The sequence below is a fragment of the Lissotriton helveticus genome, chromosome 9, assembly GCF_964261635.1.
Source record: "Lissotriton helveticus chromosome 9, aLisHel1.1, whole genome shotgun sequence".
NCBI lineage: Eukaryota > Metazoa > Chordata > Amphibia > Caudata > Salamandridae > Lissotriton > Lissotriton helveticus.
In genome coordinates this window covers 842,698,464-842,711,465 of record NC_136070.1, presented here as the reverse complement: position 1 = coordinate 842,711,465, position 13,002 = coordinate 842,698,464, and the positions used below count along the sequence as shown (strand labels likewise).

General features: G+C 47.7%; 1 protein-coding gene across 1 annotated transcript in view; it reads right to left on the bottom strand.

Moving 5' to 3' along the window:
- The window catches only part of DHX34 (DExH-box helicase 34), a 443,187-nt gene extending 431,308 nt beyond the window's left edge, over window positions 1-11,879 (bottom strand). Inside the window, exon 1 of the mRNA XM_078661017.1 lies at window positions 11,765-11,879. The gene's annotated coding sequence lies outside the window, so the exon portion shown is untranslated. The remainder of the gene's footprint in view (window positions 1-11,764) is intronic.
- Between the last annotated feature and the right edge of the window lie 1,123 nt (window positions 11,880-13,002).

Sequence of the window (13,002 nt, the reverse complement as noted above, 5' to 3'; positions counted from 1 at the left end):
TGGCAGAATGGATGGACTCGCATTGTCTGAAGCTAAATGGATCCAAAACGGAGATAATGGTGGTGGCGGGGAGCAACCTGAGCTGGACACCAGACTGATGGCCATCATGTCTGGGTCCAACGCCGGTCCCCTGCAAGGAAGCTAAGAACTTGGGAATATGGGTTGATCCCACTCTGTCCTACGAAGGCCACATTCGTCGCCTAGTGGGAAAGTGTTTTGGGATATTGAAAACATTTAATCATACCCTAGACCTACTACCGCTGGATGCCAGACGCACTATGACTCAGGCGCTGGTGACGTCCCGTATGGATTACGGGAACGTTTTGTTTTTAGGCGCCACAGAGAAAAGTCTGGGGCGCCTGCAAGTCCTCCAAAATACCGCGGCCCGTCTAGTTCTAAGACTCCCTAAAAGAGCAGCATCTAAACCAGCTTTAGCGGCCCTACACTGGCTACCGGTCAGGAAGAGAGTGATGTATAAAGCTCTCTTAGTGTGCCATAGAATACTCCGGCATAAAGCTCCATCCTATCTTCAAGATCTAGTACAGAGGTATGAGCCTAGCAGAGCTTTACGCTCAGAGGGGACGGGTCAGCTGACGATCCCCCGTGTAAAAAGAGCGAAACTCGGTGGTTGCTCTTTTAGAGTTGTAGTGGCAAAAAACTGGAACAGACTCCCGACATCCCTAAGACTGGAAGAATCTGAGACCAAATTTAGAAGTCTCTTGAAAACATATTTGTATAATCTATAAAATAAGTGACAGGTGGAGGGGGGTGCTAATAGCTGCTGGTTAACTTGTTCTCCATAGCGCGGGGACACGCCGGGAAGGCGTCACCAGGCGCTCTATAAACTACTTTATTATTATAATGATATTGAGAATATCAAAAGTCCTCTCTTTACGATTCAAATCTTTTTATTGAGCCCTTGTTACTGGGGAGATATACAATTCAATCGGTCAAAGATTCTTCAGCAGCCAGGGGATTTTCCAAATATGGATCCCTGCCACTGAATGATCGATAAGGCACCAATGCTTTTCAGACTACCATGTATCACAGTTGGGCTGCCTGGTAATACCTTTCCAGGTGGGGGTACTCCCAGCCCTCCATCATTCTGTTTGAGATGTATCTGTTGCCGGGCCATACGGGGTCTTTGCCTAACCATACAAAGTCTCAGATGAGGTGCTGCAACTTAGTGAGGATCGATGGCGATGGGGGGGTTTGGGGGCTTGTTCCTTCTGAAGATTCGTTTTAAAGCCGGACACTGCCCCGAACTCCGCCATGGCTCGTAACAAGGGAGGTAAAGAAAGGAACGGTTGAATCATAATCAGTAGTATGTCATCAGCATACAGTGATATTTTGTGTTCCCTGTTCCAACGCGAATCCTAGTGATGTTGGTCTGCTGTTCAATCTGCGAATGGCTCCATGTAGAGCGCAAATAAGAGGGGCGATATAGGACACCCGTGTCATGTTCCACGCAAGACCTGAAAGGTGGTGGATGATGTAGCGTTCACCCGAACTGAATCTCTGTCCCTGCCTGAATTAAGCTAGTACTGCTTGAAGGTAGAGCCAGTGTACCCTGTCAAAGGCTTTCTCTGCATCTATTGCCAAGAGTAGGGCTGGTAACTGGTAAGTGACACAGCTGGCAGGAGCCATCCCTACAACCCCTCTCTGGAATGAATTCGGATTGGTCTGGGTGGTGAGACCCTGCATGTAAGGAGCTAGGCAGGCCGCCAGGATGCTAGTAGATATTTTGAGGTCAACATTTAACAAGGAAATAGGTCAGTACGATGCACAGCTCTTCCGGTCCTTCCCTGGCTTTGGTAAGACCACATTTATTACAGTTTGCATAGAGGGGGCAAGGCACCCAGTGATGCTAAAAGAATTGTAGAGGCGAACGAGTAAGGTGGCAAGGATAAGTGCAAATGTTTTATAAAAGTCGGACGTAAAACCATCTTCCACAGGTGCCCTGCCCAGGATCACTTTCTTTGAGCTTATGTCAGCATCTAGTTTAGCATTCTCATCTGCGGGGGTGGGGTGACCAGGTATTGTGCAGCATAGTCTGCCGCTGTTGCATCATCAAGCGTCTCTGCGGACCAGAGTGCTGCGTAAAAGCTTTCAAATTCTCCTGCAATCTGATCATCTGACCTCAGAACCTCCTCTTCCGGACTTACCAGCTACAGTACTCAGCATTGGGTCGTTTGCGCGCGCAGCTTATAAGCCAATATTTTACCCGCCTTGTCTGGAGTGCGTGTCCTGTCATGTCCATGTCCTAGGCCTTCAACTGTTTATGTGCTACAGTGAGCTGTGGTCTTGCCTGAATAGAGCCTGTGCGTTGGTGAACCCCCCTCCAACTCCTTAACCCTGTCCTCCAGTTGCACCCTCTTGATTCTCCTGTCCCCATTAAGCTTAGCCGCAATTATGATGAATTGCCCCCTGAGTACTGCCTTTAACGTGTCCCACAGCAATACAATGGATGTGCTGCCATCATCATGGCATGGAGAAGTGTGGCTCACTGGTTAGAGGCGGCAGACCCGTAAGCAGAGAACGGCCCGGGACCAGGGTTCGATTCCCGACGCGGCAGGGACGTGGACCAGGGTCAGCGGACTCGATAATTCTCGCCTCGGTGCCTACTCTAGTCAGAAACCACACTCGGCAACTCTGGGCATCAGCTTGCCTCATCTTCACAACGGCCCCCCCAGACCGCCGGGGAAGCTTGGTCGCACCTTAGAGATACCCATCAGGGACCATCTCTTAGGGTGAGCCAGGACGGGTTCCCCAGCGGTCGAAGCGTGGAGATACTCCTACGGGAGTCGATTCCTAGCGCTATATAAACCCGCAATTAAATCATTGAGATCCAGGTAGTCCTGTATGGACTTCTGAATCCCTGGTACATTGGGTTCGCATGAAAGTAAACTGTGGTACAGCAGCCACATCACATTGGAGGGAAGACTTTTCTGAATTGCCACCGAGATAGTGATAGGGGGGCGATCTGACATTGCGGCCACCCCAATTTCGTCTCAACTGTGGCTCGGGTCAAGCGCTGGAGGTCAGGAAAAAATCTATTCTAGTGTATGTCTGGTGCGTGGCTGATTGTAAAGTGATGTCCCATGTGTTGGGGTTTCACTGGCGCCATACATCTAACAGTCCCACCTCATCCAGCCATATTCGTGTAGCACCCGAGAGTGACCCAGACTTCCCAGCTCTCTCTATCGACCTATCCATTTGGGGTTCTTGCACTATATTGAAGTCCCCTCCTATTATTATATCCTTGTCTATACACTTCAAGAATACCCCTAGTGCATTCCGAATAAACAATTCTGCAGAGTCATTGGGGGGGTAAAAGACAGCAATCTGCCTGGGATTCCAGCTTGAGTTGAGAGGATCTTCCCCTGAAAATGGGTTGTTAACAGGATGGCGAACCCCGTCCTCTTTCCAGAGATTGAGAAGAAGTACTGGTAATCAAACTACAGAGACCTGAGGCGTTTCCAGTCAGGGCAGGTTAAATGTGTTTCTTGAAATAGGCAGATCCCTGCATCCGCCTGCAGAGGAACACCTTTGATGCGGATATTTGATGGTCTGGATCGGTTTTCCAAGTCCTCCAGACGATAGTACAGCTCCTCATTCTTTTCTCTAAGGTCCAAAAGTTCCTGTTCGTGATCATGAAGCTCCTCTTCACGGAGGTCTGCGGCCTTTTCGAGGGAGTCCACTCTGTCTCCCAACTCGGACAAGTCGGATTTAATAGTCTTGATGTTGGTGGCCACTTCTTGTCGAAAGGCCGCAAAGTCTTCTATCAGTGAGCCAAACATCTGCTCTAGGAAGGTGTGTGTGACTGGCCTCTTCTGCCCCTGAGAGCGGGTTTCAAACCTGAATCTGCGGCGGGGAATCAGAGCGTGTCTCACCTCTTTTTGTGTGAGCTTTGTTTCAGAGGTCCTTTATGGAGGAGTCTTTCTTTGAGCGGGCCGATGCTATCTTTTAACCAGCCAGATGCTGGGCTCTACACTTGCGCATATTGCCGCCCACTGTTATCCAGATCGACAGAGACCCCTCAGGGAGTCCGCTTCGGGGTTCCCAGGTCGCCTAGGCCAGATACCTCACCAGTGTTCTGGGACGCAGGCATCTCCATTCTCCAGCTCCATCTTGTCAATGGCACCACCAGTGGTGTCCCCCACCAGCTTGCGGACCAAGACTCCGACAGGTAGACCGGGGGTGCACTTCCTAAGCTTGGCCTGGAGGTGTCACTCCGTTGTAGCATGTGGCTGCTCCTCCCGGCCTGTAACTCCACCAACCAGCAGCACCACAATCACCACTAGGGTCCCGCCGAACACGTCAGCTCTCACTCCATGGACCCCCGCGTGCAGCCAAGTAAACGTGTGGCAGTGTTTTTGGGAACCATCCAGCAGGGGAGCCAGCCCTAGTTCTGTTTCTGGGATTCTGCCTCTCATCAGGCGACAGGGCCTTCACTCAAGAGGGTGCTTCTCAGACTGCAGGCCTGGGATCCACCTTTATCGGTGCTAGAGCCAGTCCACCTCTCCTGTCTCTCCCAGTGTCCCACTCCTCACCTCCAAACACTGGTGAGACTGCTGCTCCTCAGGCTGCACTTCGTGTGTCTCTCTGGGGCCCTACACCAGGGTCCCTAGGGGGCTGATTACGGCTGTGCTGCCTCCTTTCTGCTTGAAGCTAGAGTGGGTCGTTCAGGTCGCAGTGCCGTTCGCGGGCTGGGTGTCTGCCCACCTCTCGGTCTTCACTATTGTCGAGGCCGCTGCAAGCAACAGGCCGCCTCGTGAGGGTCCCCGGTGGCAGTATCTCCGTGAGTGGGCAGGGAGGGCTCATTACTGCTGCTAATACGCTTCATCTGAAGGGGTTCTTCAAGAGAGCTGCTACGCTGTCGCCACCTTGGCTACGCCCTCCAAATAGTCCTCTCTTTATCCTCCCCAGAGCAATAGGCAAATTGAAAGAGCTAATCGGCTCTTAAAAGGAACTATATGGCTCAAACTTGTCATGCTCACTTTAAGACAGAACTAATAATCAGGTTATGGTCTTACTGCATACCCCACACAATATCTTGTGAAAGACCATATTTGAGTTGCTCCTGGAAATATTTGCCATCACCAGCCAGAAACCTTACTGGTCATTGGTCTGGAAATAGTGGGAACATGACACCCAGGCAAGGGACAAGGCAAAGCTATGTGAAACCGGTTTTGGAAAGACAACATAGAATATGCTGGAACTATGTCAAAAATCTCATCAAGACGCTGAATATGCATGAGAGACAGCTGTCAATGGTTAAGTGTGCCGATAAGAAACATGGTGAGTATTGTGCCTCCATCTGACAAGGCTACTGACCCTGGCCGCAGGGAGGCCTCATCACTGTGACCTTTTCTGCCACCTCACGGGCCCTAGGGGCTGCCTTGACATGGGTGGCTGCTACTGCCTTTATGTGCTGCCTCGCTTCGATGCTTAATCTGGTATATACATGCTTCTAAAATGCTTCTAAAGCCGCCAAAATTCCCCTTCACAGTCAAGCTTTTGCATGAACTCCACTGGCTGTGAAAAAATAATTGATTTAAAAAAAGTATGTTATATGCACAAACTCCGATCTAACACATACTGCAATATCTTCGAGATCTGGTACGACCTTACAAACTACATCGCTGACCAAGGGTCTGGCAAGTCCAATCTTTCCTCAGTTCCTGAAGAAAGACGTTCACGCCAAGGTGGTCGTCCATTCTCCTACCAAGGGTCCAAACTATGGAACGCTATGTTGCTGTCCCTGAGATCCTTTCAGTCCCTCTCAATTTTCAGAAACAACTGAAAACCTGGTGGTTTGAATAAATTATCCTATCACTCTTTAAGAAAGAAATATGTGAAGGCCTAGCACCGGGAAACCCATTTCGGTTAGATGTGCGCTTTACGAAACATCAACAATAATACCAATCCAAAGTGCAAAGACCCTTGGATACCTTGAGAAAAGGTGTGGAAGCACTGTGTGTTTGTGGCTGCCACGGAGTGGTTTACATTGTCTGTCATTCCAAGGGTCTCTACTGTGAGCATCATCGGAAAAGGAGACCATAGGCAGACCAAAATGCAATTTTGTAAATAGCAGCCACCGCCAGATGAGGGTCACCAACTAGTGAACTCTGAAACTTGAGATGCAGATAGTACTACTATTCTATGCGAGATGAAAGAGATATTAGGGTCCACTGACGGACAACTAGCTATAGAATGGAGCGCTTCCAGGAAAGTGTTAATAAGCAAGATACCAGATTTACACAGGCAGAAGCAAGATTAGAGAACATCGAGGTCTCTCAGCAGCAATCTTATTCCACCCTTACTACACTTACGCATTAACTCAAGGTGTTCAAGGCAAAAAATGAAGATTTGGAAGGATCCCATCATAATATCAGAATTATAGGAATCTGCTAAAATCATCATCACGGAGCTTTCTGTTGAGAGCTTATTGGACTCCATTTTTAGTTACACTGCATTCTAAGTCTAAGGCATTTATAGTGGAGCTGGCTTACAGGCTACGGCTGGGGCAAAATCCCAGACCAATCATGGTAAGACTCCTGAACTATATGGAAAATGACCACATCCTGCATTTAAATAGAGACAATTCTGTTCCACAATACGGTGGCTTCTCCATCTCCTATCCAGATGTCACCCTTATGCTGCAGGAGGCTAGGAAATCATTCTAAGAAGTTAAGAACATTATTAGAGCATAAGCTGTCAAATATTCCATGCTTTTCACTGCAAGACTTCATCTGGAATATAAAGGTAGAACACAATTTTCACCCAGCCGACCTAGGCTCTGGAATTTGTGGAGCTTCATCTAAAACATCACAATGAACTTGGTTCAGGCAATGGCAGCCCTGCCTCAGTCAGGAGTGGCCGCCTGCCTGGCATCTGCTACAGACATGCAAGGGAGAACTTTGTATCCTTGCAGGCTTATAATGAGTTGGTTCAGTTTAGTAGTAACAAATACTATCAATACACTTTTTAAGAGTATCTAAGGCCAATTATATGATTTTCAATGTCTCCCAGTGTGAAATTTTACCAGGCCTACAAACACCGGACCCAGCGAACTCGGGCCCGGACACACTGGACCCAGACATGAAAGAGAAGCGAATGGGGCTGTGTTCCACTTAGGCAGGGTATACCATCAGGGCCAGGGGTCTTGTTTCTCTGAGTACGATTCAGAGCACAGACCACCTCCCTGTAACTGGTAGGATCTATCTTCATGTTGTCACGTGCCATTATAGGAAAACCTCCTTCAGACTGACTATCAGATCCATTGTTGAAACTGTATACCTACGTAAAGTTCTCACCCCAATCTTGTAGAGGAATAACGACATCATCATGTGCATCAAGGTCAGTTTTAGAAAGGGGTCATTTACAGTCTTCGAAAACAAATAGGAATCCTAATTTAAGCTAGCTGCGTATAATTTTGCCCAAGCTTCAGCTCAGATATCTTTTTTCCTCCGAGCAATGGCCTGTTTATACTTGTATCTGCACAATCTAACTAACTACCGGTCACGAGGAACATGTTTTAAAGCATACATATAGCCATCAATGTGGACTATGTTTCTACTCCAGGTTCCCTGCAAACACACAATATTGAAACAGATGATTATGTTGTACCAATCAATGTTATTGAGCTTATTAAGAAGACCAGCCACATTCCAAAATATACATTTGAAATCCAACCGTGTACCAAGATGGGCATGACAAGCCAGTCAGTCACAATCATCCATGAAGGACAGGGTACATATCTATTAGAGAAATCCATCTCACAAGGAGTATGCTGACCTCCTCTCGGATGGGATGGACGCCTTGGTACATGCCACTGGTTTAATTGTGGAGCATGATCAAGAGGTGTGGGTCTATAGAAAAAAAACAAAGGGAGGGCAAAGATAGAGGTTGATGGGCTGCTGGCGTCAGGGCGTCTACCTGAAGCAAGGATTCCTCATGCCACAAATAGGCTGTTAAAATGTATAACTACGCAGTCTCCTTCAGAGGGTTTCTCATCTTTGCCTAACCAGGCAACCAGTCGTAACATATTGATCCATCCACCAAAACTAGGCCTCAGTGAAGAGTTTAAATCCAGCCAACGTAATAATTTGTTCTTTAGTTGGTTAAAACTATCCGAAGTACCTGGCTTAAGTGGGGGTACTTTGCCCAGCACAACATAGGGAGTAGCATTGGGTGGTATATTGAGAAGGGTAGTGTTAGTCCAGGGGGGCGTAATCTCACGACCAGTAGTAGTGTTAATACGATCATCTACAGACAGGTCTTGCGACAAATCATTTTACTTCCAACAGAACAAACCTTCTCTTTAGGCAACATGTGTATACAGGGTATGGCTGAATCAATGTTATCCTTAGCACTTAGTGACTTTACGTCCCTTTCAACTTGGTCAGGTCTCAGGCTAACAATATTAGGGGAGAGGATAGGAGCAGAGATATGTTGCGAAGGCGGGTTCTGTTTATTAAGCTTCAGTTCAATTGCGATTAAAGGCACGCAACTTGGTTCGAGTTTAGCATACAGAGCAGAAATTAAATAACATAGAGAGAACCCACTAATATTTCCATTGTGTCCTTTTCCCTAGAGATAGAATGGTCACACTAGGGTGTTTGATTAAAATTGACCCTTAGGTGTTTTGATTTGCTGTTGAATTTTAGTCCCTTCCTCTTCCCAAGCACACCATGGGCCTTATTCGAAACCATCAGCACAGCGGGCTCCTTCCTCTTCCTTCCCGCTCCACAAACCTGATTGGATGCCATCCGAGCCTCAGGCACCAAAGGTGTGGTAGACTTACAGCAGCTTAGTAACAAAGGGGCTTCAGAGGAGGGAGAAAAGGAAAACTGACCGCACCCTAGTACAGCGCCTCAGCAACATCGGAATCCAGGAGAAGGCACTGGAATGGATCACCTCCTTCCTCGACGGAAGAACACAAAGAGTCCGCCTACCACCGTACAAGTCAGAGGCCACCAAAGTCATCTGCGGCGTCCCTCAAGGATCCTCACTGAGCCCCACCCTCTTCAACGTCTACATGAGCCCCCTCGCGGCCATCGCACGCCAACACAACCTCAACATAATCTCCTACGCTGACGACACCCAGCTGATCCTCTCCCTGACCAACGACCCCGCCACCGCCAGAGCCAACCTGCACGAAGGGATGAGAGACGTAGCCGAATGGATGACGACCAGCCGCCTGAAACTGAACTCAGACAAGACGGAGGTCCTCATCCTGGGCTCCACGCCCTCCGCCTGGGACGACTCCTGGTGGCCCCCCGCCCTGGGCACCGCGCCCAAACCGACGGACCACGCACGCAACCTGGGCTTCATCCTGGACTCCTCCCTCTCCATGACCAGACAAGTCAACGCCGTCTCCTCGTCATGCTTCAACATCCTGCGCATGCTACGTAAGATCTTCCGGTGGATCCCCACCGAGACGAGGAAGACGGTCACCCAAGCCCTCGTCACCAGCCGACTGGACTACGGCAACGCCCTCTACGCCGGAACCACTGCCAAACTCCAGAAGAGACTCCAGCGGATCCAGAACGCCTCGGCGAGACTCATCCTCGACATCCCCCGACGCAGCCACATCTCCGGACACCTGAGAGATCTGCACTGGCTCCCGGTCAACAAGAGAATCACCTTCCGTCTCCTCACCCACGCACACAAAGCCCTACACGACCAAGGCCCGAGCTACCTCAACAACCGGATCAACTTCTACACTCCCAAGCGCCTCCTCAGATCAACCAACCACGCCCTCGCCGCCGTCCCCCGCATCCGAAGAGCGACAACAGGAGGAAGGTCCTTCTCCTACCTGGCCGCCAAGACCTGGAACTCACTTCCCACCAATCTGCGCCTGACCCAAGACCACCTCTCCTTCAGGAAGAAGCTCAAGACCTGGCTGTTCGAGCAGTAGCGGCACCCCCCCCCCTCCCAGCGCCTTGAGACCCTACGGGTGAGTAGTGCGCTCTACAAATGACCTGATTGATTGATTGATTGACCCGATCACCATTTGACAAGGGCAAAATTGCTGGTCCAGACCCAAGTTCTAAGGAAATAGAAGGGCCAACACAAAGCGATCTAGAAGATGGTGAGGTAAAATAGGAGAAGGATAAGCGGCGCTCAGCCGGCTCAATCTCCTTGTCAATGGCCTCTACAGCACGTTCAAAGAAAGCATCCATAGTGGTATTCGAAGGGGGCTTTAATGCACCGACAAGTAACTTGCGTTTCCCCCTAATACAATCTATCTCGTAGAAGAGATCCCACTCAAATATGTGTGAAAAGCCTTGAGATCAGAGGTAACGGCTGCATGATGGGACTCTTTAGTTCAGAGTAGATAATTTACAGCTAATCAGACACTCCTCAATAGTGCAACAGTTCAATAGTGCAACAGCTCGGCAAGAATACAATTTTTAAAAAATGCCCAGGGTCAATAAAATATGAAGACAGTTCTGGGGTGTTTTGTGGCTGAACTCGTAACAGTCACATTTACAGCAGAGTCGCCCATCATAGAGAGTAAAGTAAACCTCCTACCAGCAGGCTGAAGCAGACTGGAATGCTCCCAGTAAACTTTAAACAACGTCAAAGCCCGTGTGCAAACTCAAGAGAGGGGGCCCAGCATAGCCTCCTCCGGGCTCTGAAGGGCGTGACCTATGTGTATCCAGCAACGTTCAGTTTATAATACTGAATATATATCTCAGCTGTTTAATGCACTTAATGGTGAGCTCTATGTGTAGTCCGGACACAGGTGTTAATCACAGAAAAGTTAGGTTAATGCATTAATGTGCCTACTTACAGTGTTGCATGCAACCTGCAAATCACTGATTTATACTAGGTATGATAATTCAGGGGATTAAGTGGTTATTGCAGAAATCAATGTGCAACTTGCAAGGGACACGATATAATAGTGGCAACGTGACTCATGGAGCTTTACTCTACCTACAAACAACTGCATATACATCCAAGGTAGGAATGTTTAATAATTCTAAGGTTGTTAAAATTAGTTCTGTTGGGTGGTATTAACACATATTATTAGAGTTTGTAAGCTGGTTGCTTGGTTAAGCAAGCTGTTCAAGAACCATGCTGTCATCTGCAGGTCACAATTTCTAAGACCCTCCATCTTTCGGAGGTGGAACCTGGTTTACTATTTCCTAATATCTGATGTAATGGTGTAACTTTGTCTCATAAGATGATAGTGACAATGGTTACATACAGTGGACAGAGAAGCAAGGGTGAGCTATATAATGCAAATTCTGATCTGTTTGTCTCGTGGCAATTGAGGACTTACTTGACACAGTGTGTCTTTGTTCTCCCGATGGGTCGCACTGCCAGGCCACGATTGACAGGTAAAAGGTGCATGTATCTGCCCACTGTAGGCTACTTCACCACACAACACACCCATTGATGTGGGGCACAGACAACGCATAGACATGAACACTCAGACAGAGCTAGGCAGCTACACCGCTGAGATAGAGCGCAGTCAACAACACTGGAGCCATACACGAAACAGACACTAGAGACAGATCTCTAGTGCAGAAACTGCGGTGATTGGCGACTGTATATAAACACACGTATTGAGATGCAGAACTAAGAAGGATACACTGGTCAGGCTAACAGACCTTGAATTGAGGCAATGCTGAAGCGATATTCAAGTCATGCAGAGTGAAGACATTTCTCCAACGGAGAAAATGCAGAAAAATATTAGAGACACTTGCATAGAAATATAACGAAAGCTCACCACGTGTCTGCTACTTACAATAATAGTAGGTAAACTCAGAACATCAGCTGTCTGCTAGTGGTCATTTTACGGACTAGATGTTTTCGTAAATCAGTACTTCCGGGTCGCTAAGCAGCCACACTCTTTGGTTTTAAATATTTTAGTCCCAGTTTTGGGGGTGGTTTGCAATCCTAAAGTGTAAAGCGATTTGAGATTGGATACTGTTTTACAGACCTGGTTGTCGCTCAGCCAATCCTGCTTAGAAGCACTGATTTCTGAGTGCTCATTGGCTTTAGAGTCTGCACGTGCCTCTACAAAGTGCTAAACAGTATCTACCTCAGTTGCCGGTTATCGCTACTAGGCTCCGCTGAGATGGAAACAAGCTGGGTTGGTCTCGTGGATGATGCCACCAGTAGAATCGGTTACGGTCTTGGCGATAAACTTTGAGCACGGTATTGACGATCGAGCGAAGCCAAGATAATGTCCTGCTGCTACCCGATTCTGAATGGAATGTGGGTGGGGAAGAGGAAAGCAAAGGCGGCGGTGCTGGTTGTGGTGGTAGGAGATATAACTCACTAGTGCCATCTACTACCTTGTTACTCAGAACTCCTTTTTTTAAAACATTTTTATTAAGTATTTCCAAGAAGTTTTTCCACATATTCCTGCATATGATTACAGCACATACCTATTTCACAGGTGGTTAAGAACATTATTATACATTTATGTCGAAGAAGAATCATCAGACAGATATATACATAATACATACTACCCATACCTATACAGCAATCGAGAGGAACCCAGATAAAAGGCAACCAAAAAAAAAAAAAAAAATTCTTTCTTTCACTGACCTGGGTTTAACCTACTGTTTTTCCACCTCGTGATAGGTTGCCATATACTATTACCTAATACCTTAGCCCTCCTTCCTTTCCTTTCATAGATTGCTTTTTCTAAATTATATATAGACAGAAGACTTGCAATCCATTCCTGGAATGGGGGGGGAGCCTTATTCAACCAGTTTCTTGCTATACATATACGATAAACTGCAAGTGAAACAAAAATAAACTCTACTGGCATACCTTCTGCCAAACTAACCACCCCCAGTATAACTAATTCATCAGTGAGTTTAATCCTAAACCTAAGTGATTTATCAAAAAAATCCTCAATGGCCTTTTTCATGGTAAACAGTTGTGGGCACTGTGAAAACATATGTACAATATCTGCTTCATTTGAATTACACCGAGGGCATGATGTACCCGACGTGCCGCCCCACTGTGCTA